The following is a 16,832-nucleotide window of genomic DNA, read 5'->3' as shown; positions in this document are numbered from 1 at the left end:
ACGTCAAGTTCCTAGGGGTGACAATAAACAACAATCAGTTCTGGACTTGCCACGTAGATGCAACGGTCAAGAAAGCACAATGCCTCTTTTTCCTCAGGCAGCTTAGGGAATTTAGCATGTCCATAAGGACCCTCACCAACTTCTACAGAAACACCATAGAAAGCATACCATCCAGGGGTATATTGACCTGGTACGTCAACTGCTCTTCCCAGGACTATCAAAAGGTTACATAAGGTTGCACAACCCAGACGATCACGGAAGCCAAACTCCCATCTATGAACTCCATTTACACTTCTTGTTGCTGTGGAAAGGCTGCCAAAATCATCAAAGATCCATCCCGCCCTGGTAATGTTCTCCTACAATCTCTTCCATCAGGCAGAACATACAGAGGTTTGAACACATGCACCAGCAGGTTCACAGACAGCTTCCTCCCTCTGTTATTAAACTGCTGAGTGGACTCTCTAACTTCAAGTAATGATAATCTTGCTTTGCACACTTCCTGTGCAATTCAACCTGCACACCTCACTGTGTCTAAGCATCCTTTGATCTGTACCTCCTTGTTTGCTGTGATCTGCCTGTACTGCTTGCAAAACAAAGCTTTTCACTGTTCTTAGGTACATGTGACTACAATAAATCAAATCTAATCTAATCAAAATCCTCCAAAGGCAGTTTACTCCTCAACCCTTGGCCTTATGCTTGGACGTTCCCTTTCCATATAATGGTGTCCATTCTTCTTGAAGAATCATGCCTGCTTTGATATATTAACAATTCTAATCAGCCATTGTACTGAACTGCTTTAAACATCCAATGAAATGAAAAGTTTGTCCCCTCCAACAAGCTGCATAATCACAGGAAATTAAGTCATGCAAGTTTTATGCCAATGCAAAGAAACTGAATCTGGCATTGATAGAAATGGTTCATATTCAGAGCAGTGATAACTGATCTGGGTACTTATAATTAGTCATGCAACTTCTTTTTCAAAGATTAGTTATTTATTCAAATCGGTCAAGCATTATTTACTCAAAATAAGAGTGAAAACAAAGAAAGCCTTCTACCAGGGTTGTGAATATTCCTTAATTGATACATGTTGTCAGCATTGCTCTCAATTATCACATTTTCTCTGCCTTCCATTGTTTTCCTCAATCTATTTGAAAAGCTTGCTCCATCAGGTTATGGTGTAAGTGTACGAAAGGAGAAACGATCCCTATCTTTCACTGCTTTTCGTATTTGCACATAACCAAAGTGCAGCCTGAGGAAGTGCAGCCCTCACTTCCTTGGCTGACTTGTTCAACTGCTTTAAATTCCTCCAAATTTGGAGTAAATTCATTAAAGACTCATTAACCAATATTAAGGCACATTTTAGTTTCTAGCTGCACCTCACTTTCCGTTTCAAAGTGTCAAGAGGATGATGGCTTTGTTGGTTATTTAGTGGACTTGCCTACGACACGAATAGTATTTTAGGTAAATGTGTAAATGCTGGCAGAATTCTGTTCAGCTCACCAGCTGAGAGATAGGATGCTCAGACCTTTTGGAAGTCCACAGTACTTTAAAAGACAAAGATAATTTCAGTGGAGATTAATCATCTTATTTTGAAAGGTTCATAATTTTTGCTGGAGTTAAAGATTTTCATGCATTGGCATATTTTACTGGGTCCAGGAAGAATCTTGCGAGAATTTCTGATGCAGAGACTATGGACCATTTGCCCTTCCAAGGTAGACAAATGTAGGCACTACTTGTTCAAGTACCCTCACAGTTGTCTATCTGCCTCTGCAGATCCCACCTCTCCCAGCAAAGATATTGGTCAGACATCACTGCAAGCCTTCTGATTGGTATCTCCCACTTCATGGGTCTTTATACTGTCATTTATTGGGATGGGTTTTCAGAGACACCTTCTCAATTCACCATCTCCATGGAGATTATGAGTGATGTTCCACCATAACCACTTTGATATTGCCCCCAACCCTTGATTCAATTATGCTGTGTCACTTGGCTGAAATGTCCCAGCCTACAGAGGTGGATTGAAGATAGGGCCAGGGCCAGAAGTGGAAAGAAATGCACTAAACCTTGATGAAGGCAGGGTCAGTATGACAGAAGCCTCCCAGAGGAATACTTAATTAAACCCATTATTGAGCCAACTGAGGGAGAGATGTCATCTTTACCAGTTCTCTGTCGAACAGTGACTGAGCCCTCCCCACTGACATTTGAGCCAGAAATTAATGGAGACCGCCACAAGGCAACAGACTGGAGTAAATCATCTCCTCTTTGTCACCTCAGTACAGATCCACTGGGATACCACAATATAACTCATGCTGCAGAGATGCCCCTCAACACCAGGTCCATGACCCATAATTAAAGCCAATGTCGGTGGTGACAGTTTCGTTTTTGTATTTTTTTAATGGGATGTGGGCTTCACTGGCAAGGCCTGCATTTGTTGCACATCCCATTTGCCCGTGAACTGAGCGCCTTGTTGGGCAGTTTCAGAAGACAGTTACGAGTCCACCATACTGCAGTAGGTCTGGAGTCACAGTAGGTTAGACCAGGTAAGAATGGCAGATTTCTTTCCCCAAGTTAAACTTAATAAGCAAATACAACATATACACATTCCTTGGAACTCAGCAAATGAATTCAAATACATTCGAAAAATGACAAAGTCACAGAACTGCAATGTCAGAAGTAATATCTGTCCAGTTTACACATTTTTAAATAATGGTTTCAGGATCACCAACAATTCTAGATTTTATCAATCAGATTTAAGTTCCATCAGATGCCATAGTGGGATTTGAACTCACATCCTCAAGGCATTGGTCTGGGCTTCTGGTTTACTGATTCAGTGACATTGTCAGCATGTCACTGCTTGCCCTAACAAAGCTTCTGCAAAGTTCATTGTGCAATTTGGGTTCACTGTTGCTAACATCCTTTGTTTGATAGCTCTGGACAGGTTTTGAAATCTGTAAGGGAATCAAGGGTTATGGGGAAAAGGCAGGAAAGAGGAATCAAAGATTTTCAGATCAGCTATGATCTCATTGAATGGTCAGTGGACTCATGAGCTGAATGGGCTACTTCTGCCCCTGCATCTTATGGACTATGTTTTACAAACATTCATTCTCCACATGAGAGACTAGAAATAGTGGTTACAGCACAGATGACTGAGGAAGGTAATAGCAGTCAGAACTGACATTGCAGATGTCCATTTTTCTAGAGGTATCATTGGATAGGAATCAGAAGAATCGCTGATCTTGTATTCACCCTAATCAAACTGTTGCACTTCCCTAAATGTTCCCTTGAGTGAGATCAACAAACTCAGCAGAGATGAAGAATTTAAACTAGTGTAGTGTTTGGCTAAACTAGATGGTGCCTTTATCCATTAGGCTTTATGTTGGTCTTCTTGACACAATGGGCAGGTTCATTTGAGTTACCATATTAAGATCTCATAACCAAGGTCACTGGCATACAGTTACATAGTAAATCCTTACTTATAGAAAAATAATTCCAAAATTTCATTTCCTGGAATTCCATGAGAGTACTCTGGTGATTATACACTATCGTCTCATGTGCTTTTCTGCCAAATTGGAAAACTAGTGGTCTTATACAAATGAGTTGTTATTTAATGAAGTCTTAGGGATCATGAGGCCAAGTGGAGTTGTGATATAAAAATCAGCCATGATCTTTTAATATTGGAGCAAACTTGAAGGACTATAAGGTAAATTCCTGCTCCTATTATTTTTGTTTTTATGTTATACCATTGTTTTACAATTACTTATTAAGTCAAACTGTGATGCCGCACAATTTTCTACTATTTTGGCCATCTTACTTAAACATAGAATCTCATTGGGTTTTCCTCAACATTGATGAAAGACCCTGTTTCTCTGATCCACAGAAAGACAGTGATCAACCCTCACCTACAAATGTAATTGCACCATCATTCATATGCAATTAGGAACAGCAAAAACATACTTAATGCCAAGATGTAATCACCCTCATTGAAATATTATTTTAATTTAAATATTGGTACAGTTCCAATGGTAAATATTTACAAATTCTCAAGTTTAACTTAATAAGCAAATACAACATATACCCGTTCCTTGGAATTCAGCAAAAGAAATTCAAACACATTTGAATAATGACAAAATCACAGCACTACAATGTCAGAGACCAGTAGTATCTGTCCAGTTTACACATTTTTAAATAATTGACTCTATGGGGGAATGCTATGTATTGACTTGGAAGGTGCTCAAAAGGGGTGATTTTATTTTTAAGGATGCAGTTCAGATTAAATTCCAGGTGTAAAGGTCTGTGATTGTTTTTCATAATCAGTCACCAATCGAAGCTGTTTAGTGGGTGATTTATGGTGTTATGGTACTAACACATGACAGGCTCAGGAAAATATTGCCACACGGGGAAAACAGCAAACAAATCTGTGCCAACTACTTGTGATCACCAAGGGCAGGTGAGAGACCCATCGCTTGGACTCAGTGCCTGACCAAAGGACCTGAGAGCCACCTCACCCACCTTTGCCACTGACCCATTCCTCCTGTGACCTCACCCTCCAAAAGCCCCTCTGACCATGACTGAACCTTGGCCTAGATTGCTACTTGATCTGCTGCAGCTCAGACATAGCTATAAATTGTCGTATGATTAAAAAGAAAAGAGGGATGTTCAAGAGGCAAGTATTAGAGGAGTATAAGAGGATATTGGAGGATATGAGGTGTGGTGGTATAAGAGAAAAAGACAGGACAGGCCATGAAGTTTCTGTAACCAAGGATGAGATCATGTCAGTCTTAATGTTTGGTCTCTGAATTCAGGAAAGAGGAAAAATCCCTATATTCACATGTTCCGTTGCCCTGGGAACCCATACCCCGCCCTGCAAAAGGATGTGATTCAGTGATGAAGTGACATTAATGCTGTGTTTCAATTCAGAAGCTGGGTGAATGTTTTGCCTCTTGAAGAACCTTAATCTTCAATTAGGAATTTAATTCAAAAATGTGCTCGTGCACTAGAAGAAAGAATGATGTTGCTGTTCTTGGTCTAAGCATTGCATTTACTTTACTGGCATTGGTTCCCTTACGAGTAAGTGTTTTTTTTCTTATTGGAAGTAAATGCAACTTTTATCCACTGCTAATGCTCTATGGCAGTGGTACATATTCTGTAATTTGCCAGAACTAATGCCACATTTAAAGAGCTAAATTCACTTTCTGATTGCTTGGGGTTCAGACTAAATCAACACAAGACCCCTTACGACTCAGCAAGATCAACGCAAATGAGAAACTCAAGAGGGAGGTTAACTCCAGTTTCCTCTGGTGTGGTAAAACATATTTGCATCGTGAAATATGATCTAAGCATAATTATATGCCAACATATATCTTCTGATGAAAGATCATGGGCCTGTATGTTGGCTTTCTCAAAATGTTACTCTCTGTTTATTTGTGTAAACAGAATGTGCCTTCAGGCTCATTTTTCATGAAGTTACACAGGCCAACCTGTGCACTAGATGTAAATATGCAAATGTGTACTGTTCTCCATTATTCAAAGAAAGGTGTCTCCATTTTATTTGTTCTCTGGAGAAACCGCAGTTCCAGTGTTAGGTGTGTGAATGTTGCAGTGTACAATAAAAATGTAAAACGTTCAAGGAAATATGTTGTAAATCCTTTTATGGGATAACTTTAGCAAAATGGCCAAGAAAGGGGAAATTGCATTTTCTGACTGTACTAACATTTTAACTAAAATGATCAGAGGAATTTCTTCCTTATGTGAAGTGACTGATGCACTGTCAGCAAGTAAACCAAATCACAAAGAGAAACTATAGTGAACTGAATGTGAAGAAATTCCGATTGAGTTGAAGACGAGAAGCTGACCTTCATATTAGATTTGGATGGTTAACAATTCTTTTCAGTGAACATTATCTTTATACAAATATAAACTGGGATCATATTCTGTCTGTCAACTCATCCCCTTACATCACTACAATGACTCAGTGCTCCTTTGGATGGAACTGTGGACAATGGGCTCAGAGCAATGGATGGTCTGTGGAGAATTAACCTGACACTTACACTGCAGCAACACTCTGAGCAGACTCGAGGTTCCCTTTTGTTTGTTCATCTGTTGTGTCAGGGGAATTCTAACAGAAACCAGAACTGCATTGGGTCGAGAAGGTTATCAACTTCATGTCACATTTAGCTTGGAGTCTCACCATGATCTCAACTCTCCTCAGTCACCTGTGGCAAAACAGATGGCACTATATTCATTCAGAGTCAGAAGGGCATTTCACTTATGAGTCAGACTGATTGTAATATCAATCTTAATTTTAGAATGACAATTTTAAATGTATCAATAGAAACCTGATAAGCAAGTTGAAAGTTTGCCATACTAACATGCTTAACAATGCCTGCATAGTGTGTGCCATACCAGACTGAAGAGTGTGTATTTTATAAATATCAGTATTTGCTGCCTCTTGCTACTTCAGTTGGGGCTGCATGGTTTATTAGCTCCCTTCTTGTATTTCTGTCTTTGGTTTCTGGTGGTGGGGAGATTTAGTTGCAGAGATTCACAACACATTTTCTTCCTCTTTCTCACCACATGGTTGTCAAGTGTGACTGAGGAGCAGCTACATTATGTGTGCTGTCCCTAAGTGGCCCTAGTATCTGTTCCTGCTCAATGTCTCGAAGCCTCCAAGGTGATGTCTGCAATCACTCATTTCGCTTCGGAGCGTCACCTGTTTTGATCAGAGGTGTCAACACAGAGTAAAATCCGAGCCGTGAGAAGTTTTTTTGTTTGCAGAATATCAATTACGTACCCAAGGTATTGCTTGATCCCAGAATTATAAATGTGAGTAAAAGCAGAAGGTTGCATTCATCAGACAGGATCTGGTCTGTGTGTTCTTTACTGATTGCTTTGCTATCAATGAGAGTCAGCTGTGGCTCAGGTGGTCTCTCCTCAGAGTCAGGAATGTGAGGTGCAAGTATAATACCAAAAACTTTAGCACAAAACTCTTTGGTAGGCAGGTAGACCTGAAGAGGTGCTCCACTGTCAGGGGTACTGTCATACAAGTGAAATGTTAAACCCATGTCAATCCTCAGGTAGACATAATAGGTCTTGTGATATGGATCCAAAGAAGATTTTTTAAATGGTGGGAGATTGGGAAGCATTAATGCCCAAAGGGCATTGGGTGACCTTGCTTTATTAATCTCTGAAAGCTAACATACCAGTACAACAAGCAGTTAGGAGGGCAAGTGGTCTGTTGGTCTTATCGCAAGAGGAAAACAGAAATAAAGATATCTTGCTTCAGTTGTATAAAATCTTGTTGAAACTAGACCTGCAGTATCTAGATTAGATTCCCTACAGTGTGGAAACGGGCCCTTTGGCCCAACAAGTGCACACCGGCCCTCCGAAGAGTAACCTGCCCAGACCTCTATGTTTACCCCTGACTTGGCAATTTAGCATGGTCCATACACCTGACCTGCACATCTTTTGGATTGTGGAGGTAACTGGAGGAAACCCATGCAGACACGGGGAGAATGTGCAAATTCCACACAGACAGTCGCCCAAGGCTGGAATCAAACCTGGGTCCTTAGCACTGTGAGGCAGCAGTGCTAACCACTGAGCCACCATGTTGTATGCAATTTTGATTGTCCTCAACTAAGGAAGGACATACATTCCATTGAGGAAGTGCAGTAGATAGGCATGAGACTAATTCCTTGGGGACTAGCATTTTACAATGAGGAGACTGGGCCTTTACTGTCTGGAATTTAGAAGAATAAGACATTATCCCATTGAAGCACACAAAATTCTGAAAGGATTCAACAGGGTAGGTGCAGAAAACCCAGGTATACAGGTTGAGAATCAGCAGGCATAGTCTTTCAACAAGTGAAAAGCCTCTAAGGAAGGGATGAGGAGCAATTTCCTCACTTAGAAGGCAGCAAATCTTTGGAATTCTCCACCCTGGATGGCTGTGGGATATCAGTCACTGAGAATTAAGACAGTGACCATTATGTTTCTACATACCAATGACGGAGGAATTACCAGTGACAAGAGGGCAGCACAGTGGTTCAATGATTAACACCGCTACCTTGCAGTGCCAGGGACACCAGTTCGATTCCACCTTCAGGCGACTTGCTGGGTGGAGCTGCATATTCTCTCTGTGTCTTCATTGGCGTCATTCAGGTGCTCTGATTTCCTCCCAGAATTCAAAGACGTGCAGGTTAGGTAGAAAGGCCATGCTTAAATTGCCCATAGTATCCAGGGATGTGCAGGCTGGTGGATTAGCCATGGAACTGCAGAGTTATAGGGTAAGGGCGTGAGTCTGGGTAAATGCCCTTCAGAGGGTCAATGTGGACTTGATGGGGCGAATGGCCTTCTTCCATCCTGTAGAGATTCTATAATCAAAGGAGATGGTGATACTGGAGGGAAAACAGCATTGAGCTAGATAATCAGCCATGATCTGGTTGAGTGGTAAAGGAGGACTGAGGTGCTGAATATCTCATTCCTGTTAATATATAAGAATAGCAGAATTTTTCCAGATATCTTGGCCAATATTCATTCCTCAACCAATGTTAAAAATGGGTAAACTCGTCATTTCCCCTTTGCTGTTTGTAGGTATTTGCTTCACACAACTTGGCATAAAAGTACTGCAGTGACAACATTTCAAACTGCTTCATTGGTTGTTGTTGCTGTAAAGTGGTTTGGTACATTGAGGTAGTCCAGAAATGCACATCTTTCCTGTTCCTCTTCATTCATGCTGCATAGTTGGTTTTCTTCAGTTATTGTTGGAGTGGGTAAAACAAGCCTCATCTGCTCTGTAGTTGTGTCAATGTTTAAAAATGTGCAAATCAAGATGGGTAAAGATCTGCAACTTAGAGTCATAGAGTCATAGAGATGTACAGCACTGAAACACACCCTTCGGTCCAACTTGTCCATGCCAACCAGATATCCCAATCTAATCTAGTCCCATTTTTCAGCACTTGGACCCTTCCTATTCATATATCCATCTAGATGACTTTTAAATGTTGCAATTGTACCAGCCTCCACCACTTCCTCTGGCAGCTCATTCCATACACGCACCAACTTCTGCATGAAAAAGTTGCCCCTTAGGTCTCTTTTATATCTTTCCCCTCTCACCCGAAGCCTATGCCCTCTAGTTCTGGACTCCCACACCCCAGGGAAAAGACTTTGTCTATTTATCCTATCCATGGCCCTCATGATTATATAAACCTCTATAAGGTCACCCTTCAGCCTCTGTGCTCCAGGGAAAACAGCCCCAGCCTGTTCAACCTCTCCCTATAGCTCAAACCCTCCAACCCTGGCAACATCCTTGTAAGTCTTTTCTGAACCCTTTCAAGTTTCACAAAATCCTTCCAATAGGAAGGTGACCATAATTGCAAGCAATATTCTAAAAATGGCCTAACCAACTTGGTAATAAAGCCGGCAGATTTTTCCAAGCCCTGGGGAACATATGAATTTGACCAAAGAAGTAAAACTGCAATGATATTCAATTCATCAAGCTGACCTTGTTGTCAATTGCAGGGAAGCCGTTTCTCAGCTGTGGTTGATCTAGCAGGAACTGGGAGGAAATCGAGTTTATAATTATAATTCCGCGAGAAATGTTTTATTTTAATAGGAATCACAGAAGAAATGGCATGAGTAGTAATGGCAGCCTTCCCAGTTTCATGTCTATGAACACCTTGGGTTTTACAGCTCAACATGTGAGATTGCTTCAAAAATGAAATCACAATTGATTTGAAGGCTATACAAAGGTTGAAGCTTTTGTGGGGAAACGAGTGGTGGAAACTAGGCAAAGACCAAATCAAGAAGGCTTACACAATGAGAAAAAGTGGAAAGCAAAGTGCAGTTGCAGTTTATTGGTTATTTTTCTGTACTCTTTCTGTATTACGCAATTGCATTTGGAGGTCTCTCTGGAAAAGCTTGTGATCATGTATAGTGTTCAAAATCAAAACATTGATTTATTCTAAATGGTTGAATATTTTCAGTGAAAAACTGATTCAAGATATTTTGGGAACAGCCCAAAAAAAGTGTGAACTGCTTGGGGGTAAAGCAAAAGTAATTCAATGTTACAACATCATTTTTAATGCTGGTTCATCCATGAATTACATCACATAGAAACATCATAATAATATCAAGCAAAAAGTTGTTTAGTCCAAGATCATTAATATTTAAGTGGAATAAAGACAAATGATGGTTTGTTCAGGGTTTAACCGGCAGTAACTACCTTGACTGCTTTCAAGGATGTCACATTTAAAATGACTAAATGATGGTTGTGGAGTGACACCAGTGAATAGGACTTTTCAAAAGTTATTTGACACAGACTCAGTCAATTCACTCATAAATCAAATGTTATTATTGTAAAGGCTGGTAGCTTTGTATTGACGTTGCTTCCAACAGTGTTTGTGGATAGATAAGCTAATCATTTGTGTTTACATAGTGTCTTATTCTGCTTATGTTCTATTGATTTTTTTTCACTCTTTCTGAGATTTTTCATCTTAAACCAATCAATTGTGCAAGCTCTCTCTCACCCAAGTGGACCTTTACCCATCTGATGCAGAGGTAAACCTAGTCTGAGGATTGGGCATATTTCAGCCATTGGTTTTACTGCATCCTTCCTCAATTGGTAAACACTGGCTTAAACCCTTCACCACACAATGGACTAGGTCTTAATGACCCAGTAGACTTAATTAATAAACAGATTGTGAACAAAAAAAGTGGCATACTTCAGATTTTCAAGCTTGAGTTATAAAAATAGACTGGGGCTTGTTTCACTGGAGTGGAGGAGGTTGAGGGGTGACCTTACTGAATTTTACAAAACGTGAGGGGCATAGATAAGGTGAATGGCCAAGGATCTTTTCTCCAGGTTGGTGGAGTTCAAAATTAGGGGGGCATTTTTTTAAGGTGAGAGGAGAAAGATTTTAAAAAGACATCGGGTTATTGGGATATACAGCTTGGGAACAGACCTTTTGGTCCAACTCATCCTCATCAACTTAATATCCTAAATTAATCTAGTCCCATTTGCCAGCATTTGATCTATATCTCTGTAAATCCTTCTCATTGATATACCCATTTTGATGCCTTTTAAATGTGTAAATGCACCAGATTCCACCACTTCCTCAGGCAGCTCATTCCATCCAAGAACCATCCATTGTGTGAAAAAAATGCCCTTTTGATCTCTTTTAAAACTTTCCCCTCTCACCTTAAGTCTATACCCTCTAGTTTTGGACTCCCCTACCCTGGGGAAAAGACCTTGTCTATTTATCCGATCGATACCCTTCATGATTTCATAATTTTCAGTAAGGTCACCCTTCAGCCTCCAATGCTCCAGGGAAAATAGCCATGAGGGGCAACTTTTATTTTACACAGAGAATGGCTTATGTGTGGAACAAATTGCCAGAGGAAGTGGTGAATGCAGGTACAGTTACAACATTTAAAAGACATTTGGATAAGGACATGGATAGGAACGGTTTGGAAGGATATGGACCAAGCGCATGCAGGTGGGACTGAAGAATCTGTTTCTGTTCTGTATGACTCAGTGACTCTGAGACTCCTCAGAAGATAGTATAAAAATCACAGAACTGGGACTGCTGTGCTATGTGATATGAATTGGACCCATCATTATATCCCTGCATTTTAGCTTTGACAGTGGCAGTTTATTGTAGCTCATTCTCTTTGGCCTATCCATCTCTTTCAGTGTTGGCTTCAGAACTACTACTGAATTCGATCTAACAAAACTGAGAGTTGTTTTTTTTTAAATCTGACCAGCTCAAAGGAAATTTAAACACATGTCCCTTAAACTCAGACGTAGCTGCCAAGTAGACCTATGTAAGTCAGTTAACTCATGTAGCTGGTTTGTGATACAAAGTGACAGCGTTACCATGGGTTCAATTCCCACACTGGCTGAGGTTACCATGAAGGACTCTCCTTCTCAACTTCTACCCTCGCCTGAGGCATGGTGACCCTCAGGTTAAACCACCACTAGTCATCTCTCTCTAATGAGAGAGGTCTAATATGGTGACTTCAACCTTACTTTATACGCAAGTAAATTATTTTAATTAAGTGTCTTAGCTTCTTTCCTCAGTCACCTGACCATATAAAACAAGACTGATTTTCCAAATGGACGCTTGTGTTAAGAAGCAGAACGAAACTGACGGAAATACTGTGATCTTCAGCCCATAATTTTACAGCAATTATCTCATCCTCAGGGCGTCGCTCAAGCACAATATAATCAATATAAGCTTTGAAGCATAGGCACTAATGCTTTCTGAAAAAACCATATTGCTCAAGTCTGTTATTTTGTACATTTTCTTTTCCCCCAATCTTTATGTCATGTTTTCTCTTCAGCTTTGCTTCCCATGTCCGCGCCTCCTCTCGCCACAGACCATCAAAAGAAAATGGATTTTTCATCTGCCAGAAAAGGCTATGAGTGAGGAAGCTCACTCACTTCTGGTCGTCAAGAAATCTGACCCTGGCACCAGCTGCTAGCCACCTCCTTCAGGTGTGGGAATGGTGAGGTAGTGGTACTGTCATTGGACTAGTAATCCAGGGGTCAAAGCTCTGGAACAAAGCAAATGGAGTAGATGCCGGAAATCAGGAATAAAAAGAGAGAATGGTGGAGAAACTCAAAAGATCTGGCAGCATCTGTGGAGGGAAAAATAGAGTTAATGTTTCAAGTCTGTGATAAAAGTTATGGTCAACATTAAATCTTGTTTCTTAGATTTCATTTCACAGAACCTGCAAGATCAGCTGAATTTCTCCAATATTCTCTACTTTTATTATTAACACGGTGGAGATACAGGTTAAAGTTGCATCCTGTCTCCTAGGTTCCCCTCTCCTCCAGTATCCCCCCTAAACCCTCACCCTGCACAGTATTTGGTGGAGTTTAAATTCAATCAATAAATCTCAAATATAGAGGACTTTTCAGGATTGGTAACAATGACATATGCCATCAAGTGCTGTTAAAACCTATCTGGTTTACTAATGTCCTTGAGAGAAGAAAATCTGCCATCCTTATTTAGTTTGGTCTATACACTGTGACAGACCCACAGCAACGTGAATGGTTCTTAACTGGCTTCTGAAATAGCACCGAAAGCTGCTCAGTTCAAGTGAATGCCGGGATGATAACAAATGTTGAACTTGCCAGTATGCCCACATCCCACGGGAACCAGAAATTTCAATCAGAAGCAGGATGCACCACGACATTTCTCATCTATCCTCACTCTAACCCAAACGCAACATTCTACCATTTACCCTCGAATTCCATGGATACCAGAGTTGGAATTTACAACTTACTCGATCTGTGTGGCCCGGTGCTCCCCTTCCCATCTAAGTCACTCAGTTAGCCCTGTGACTTTAAAGGAAATGGCCTATTAAAATATATTAGATTCTTTCCAGTGAGTGCTCCTGAAATAATTAAAATGAAAATAATGTCATTCCATAGCTTTCAGTGTTGCTTTACAGGGCAGCTTGCCACTATTGGGAATTTAACAAATAATTTGGTCTTCAGTAGCTGCTGGAAATGTTTTAATTGTCCAAATATAATAATAGATTGTTAGAGGTTCCTGAAAAATGATCAGACTGATTTTAAATAGCAAATTGAACCTTTTGTGCTGCATCCCAAAAGTGCAACCTTAAACACATAACACACTGTGAATAACCTTGAGGAAACATGCTTTGGGTGCAACTGGCCAATGAGGTGTGTTACCAAGCAAATGGGCTGAGATTACAATGACTGAATCAGATGCTGCTGCATTATATTCTTGTGTTATGTTATCCATACCAATGACTTATTTATATTTCTATACTGGTATTTATTAGAGAAAGATCTTGAAACAGCCAGTGAATGCAAGTAAACTGGACAAGCCAACTGATCATGACACTGATGAATCAAATCTATTAGCATATAGCGATTATTTATTTCAACTACCAACCTATGAGGCAGAATATTGCAATCTATGTACATTGAGGAATATTAATGTCACTCTGTATATTTTAATATGGGTTTAATATGCCAGGAAGTGATTAACCTTTTGGCCAGTAGAAATTCCAATTTAACCAATTAAAGAGCAAAGGAATTTAATTAACTTAAGTAATGTTGCATATCATGACATTTCAAAATTTAAATCAAGCTCTATTAACGCAATATTGAATACTCTGTTTTTCATATGATATTCATGCTCAGTTTATGTGCAATGCCTGTTGACAAATTGTGATTCATTGTCAAATATAATGCCAGCCTTTGCTCAGATGTTTGCACACTTGCCTCTAAATCTCAAGGTTCCGAGTTCAAGTCTGACCCTAGGGTGACACACGAAAATGAAGACTGAGACTCCAGTCTGTTACTAAAGGGGTGTTGTACTGTTAGAGGTCCTGGCTGACAGATGAAAAGTTAAACCAAGGCCTCAGCTGCCCACTTGCTTAGATGTAAAAGGTCTCAGAGTGTTATTTTGAGGAAGAGCAGGAGAATTCACACCCTCAATGAAGATCACCAAAAGCAAATGCAGAAAATGTTGGAGAAGCTCAGCATGATTGGCAGCAACTGTTGGGAGAGAAACAGAGTTTGTACTTCAAATCAGATATGGCTCTTCTACATTGAGTCCTATCAGACTTGAAATGTTAACTAGGTTTTTCTCTCTCTATAGATGCTGCCAGACCTGCTGAGTTTCTCCAACATTTTCTCTGTTTCAAATTTGGAGCATCTACAATATTTTGCTTTTAATCACCAAATGCATATTGGTTGATTTGATTTATTACTGTCACGTGTACTAAGATAAACTGACAAGTGTTGTCTTACGTGCTTTACAGGCAGATCGTACTATACAAGTGCATCAGGGTAACAGAACAGAGTGCAGGATGCAGTGTCACAGTTGCCAAAAGGTGCAGAGAGAGAGATCAACATTAAAATTAAAGAAGCCCATTCAAATAACAGCAGGGCAGAATCTGTTCTTGAATCTGTTTGTAAGTGTATATAAACTTTTATATCTTCTGCCCGATCAAAGAGAGCGAAAAAGAGTATACCCAGGTGGGAGGGGTCTTTGATTATGTTAGTTGCTTTCCAAGGCAGTTGGAAGTAATGATGAAGTCAATGGATGGGAGGCTGGTTTGCATGATGGATTGGGCTACATTCACAACTCCCTATAATTTCTTTTGGTCTTATGAAGGACAGTTGACAAACCACACTGTGATTCATTAAGATAGAATGCTTTCTATGGTGCATCTATAAAAATATTAGATTCATTATGGACATGCCAAACTTTCTTCACCTTCTGAGGCAGTAGAGGTGTTGCTGTGCTTTCTTGACCCTAGTGATCATTTTCACATTGTTGTTTGTGAGATTTTGCTGGATACAAATTCATTGTCATGCTTCCTGCTTTATAACAGTGAAATCATAGATTTGGTTATTATAAATGTGAGTCTTTCCTCTCTAAAGTCAATAATATTTTCTATTTTAATTAGCTTACCATACATAAATGTACCTGATGTCACCCTGTAAAACCTTCTGTATTAGAAATTCAAGTTTTACAGCAGATTATTTATTCTGATTGAATGGCTTCAGGTACTTCCTCAAATTGTCCGCTTCTTATCAGAATTGACTACTAACATCCAAAGACTGTAAGATACAGGGGCAGAAATAAACCAATGAAATCATGGGTGACCTGATAATCCTCATCTTCACAACCCTGGATTCCTTTACTGATTAAAAATCAGTCCATTCCAGTCTTGAGTATACTTAACAAGGCAGCCTTCAGAGCTCTCTCAGGTAAAGAATTCTACAGATTCACCTCCCTGTGGGAAAAGAAATCCTTAAATGATTATCCTGCCATTGTATATCGGCTGGCATGCTCACAGGATCTACAAGCAAGACTCTGGATTCCAACTGAATCTCTATATCCTACACAACAGTACTACTTCAATTTCTCCGAAGGAAAATGAGTAAATTTTATTATAAAGGTCTGGTGATGGTCAATAGAGGATCAAGGACTAGCTGTTCAACTTTGAATGAGTCATTTTGCAATCTTCCAGGCTCAACATTTATTTCAACAATTTTAGACCATATTTTCGGTTTCTTCAGGCAACAGGTGTTCAAACCGATTCCAGTCATCTTGCGTTTCTTTACATGATCCACTACTGTCTCCTTTTGCTTCACATCATTAGCCCCTTTTCATGTCTCTTGCCCTCCACCCTGATTCCCCTTTGGTGCTATCCTGCTCTATTCACTCCTTCTTTCCTTGGTTTAAACTCCAGTTCAAGTCAGAAACTCAGTTTGTCTCTAAACAGATGCCGCTTGACCTGCTGTGTATTTCTGAAACCTTTGCCATTTACAATCCGAGTTACATTCAAGTGGGACAATCCATTTGATTTCTGAACTGTTCAGCTCATTGTAGGCAAAACATACAGAACAGGTCACCTGATGGATGGGATCCTTGGTACCAATCAGTATAACTTCTTTTTTTCCATTCTGGTTAAAAATCATAAAGAATGCCCATGTTTATTTAATGTAAAAATACAAACTCTCCATCAGTGTCGAATTCCATCCCTTGTGGCATATTGCTGTCTGTACTTTGATCTTTGAAGAAACTCTTCTTAAAGATTCTTCAAAGTCAAATAGAGATCAAAAGAGTAACAAGATACATGTCTTCTTGAGTGGTCAGATATTGCAAGCAAATAGACATTACGGGACATCTGCAAAACAAAATGCAGACTCCTTTTGTAATTTAAATACATCGGATCTAGCCATACATCTGTCATTCAGCGAGGGGAGGTCCAGAATGCATAATAGGTTTCCAGCAGCTGTTGCTCAGAGTACACATTACAAGCCATTTCTGTTTCACATCCCA

Source organism: Chiloscyllium plagiosum, unplaced genomic scaffold (genome assembly GCF_037043375.1).
Source record: "Chiloscyllium plagiosum isolate Xiang-an unplaced genomic scaffold, Cpla_swu_hap1 HiC_scaffold_29, whole genome shotgun sequence".
Lineage (NCBI taxonomy): Eukaryota > Metazoa > Chordata > Chondrichthyes > Orectolobiformes > Hemiscylliidae > Chiloscyllium > Chiloscyllium plagiosum.
The sequence above is the reverse complement of the archived record's forward strand: the minus strand, read 5'-3'. Positions refer to the sequence as shown.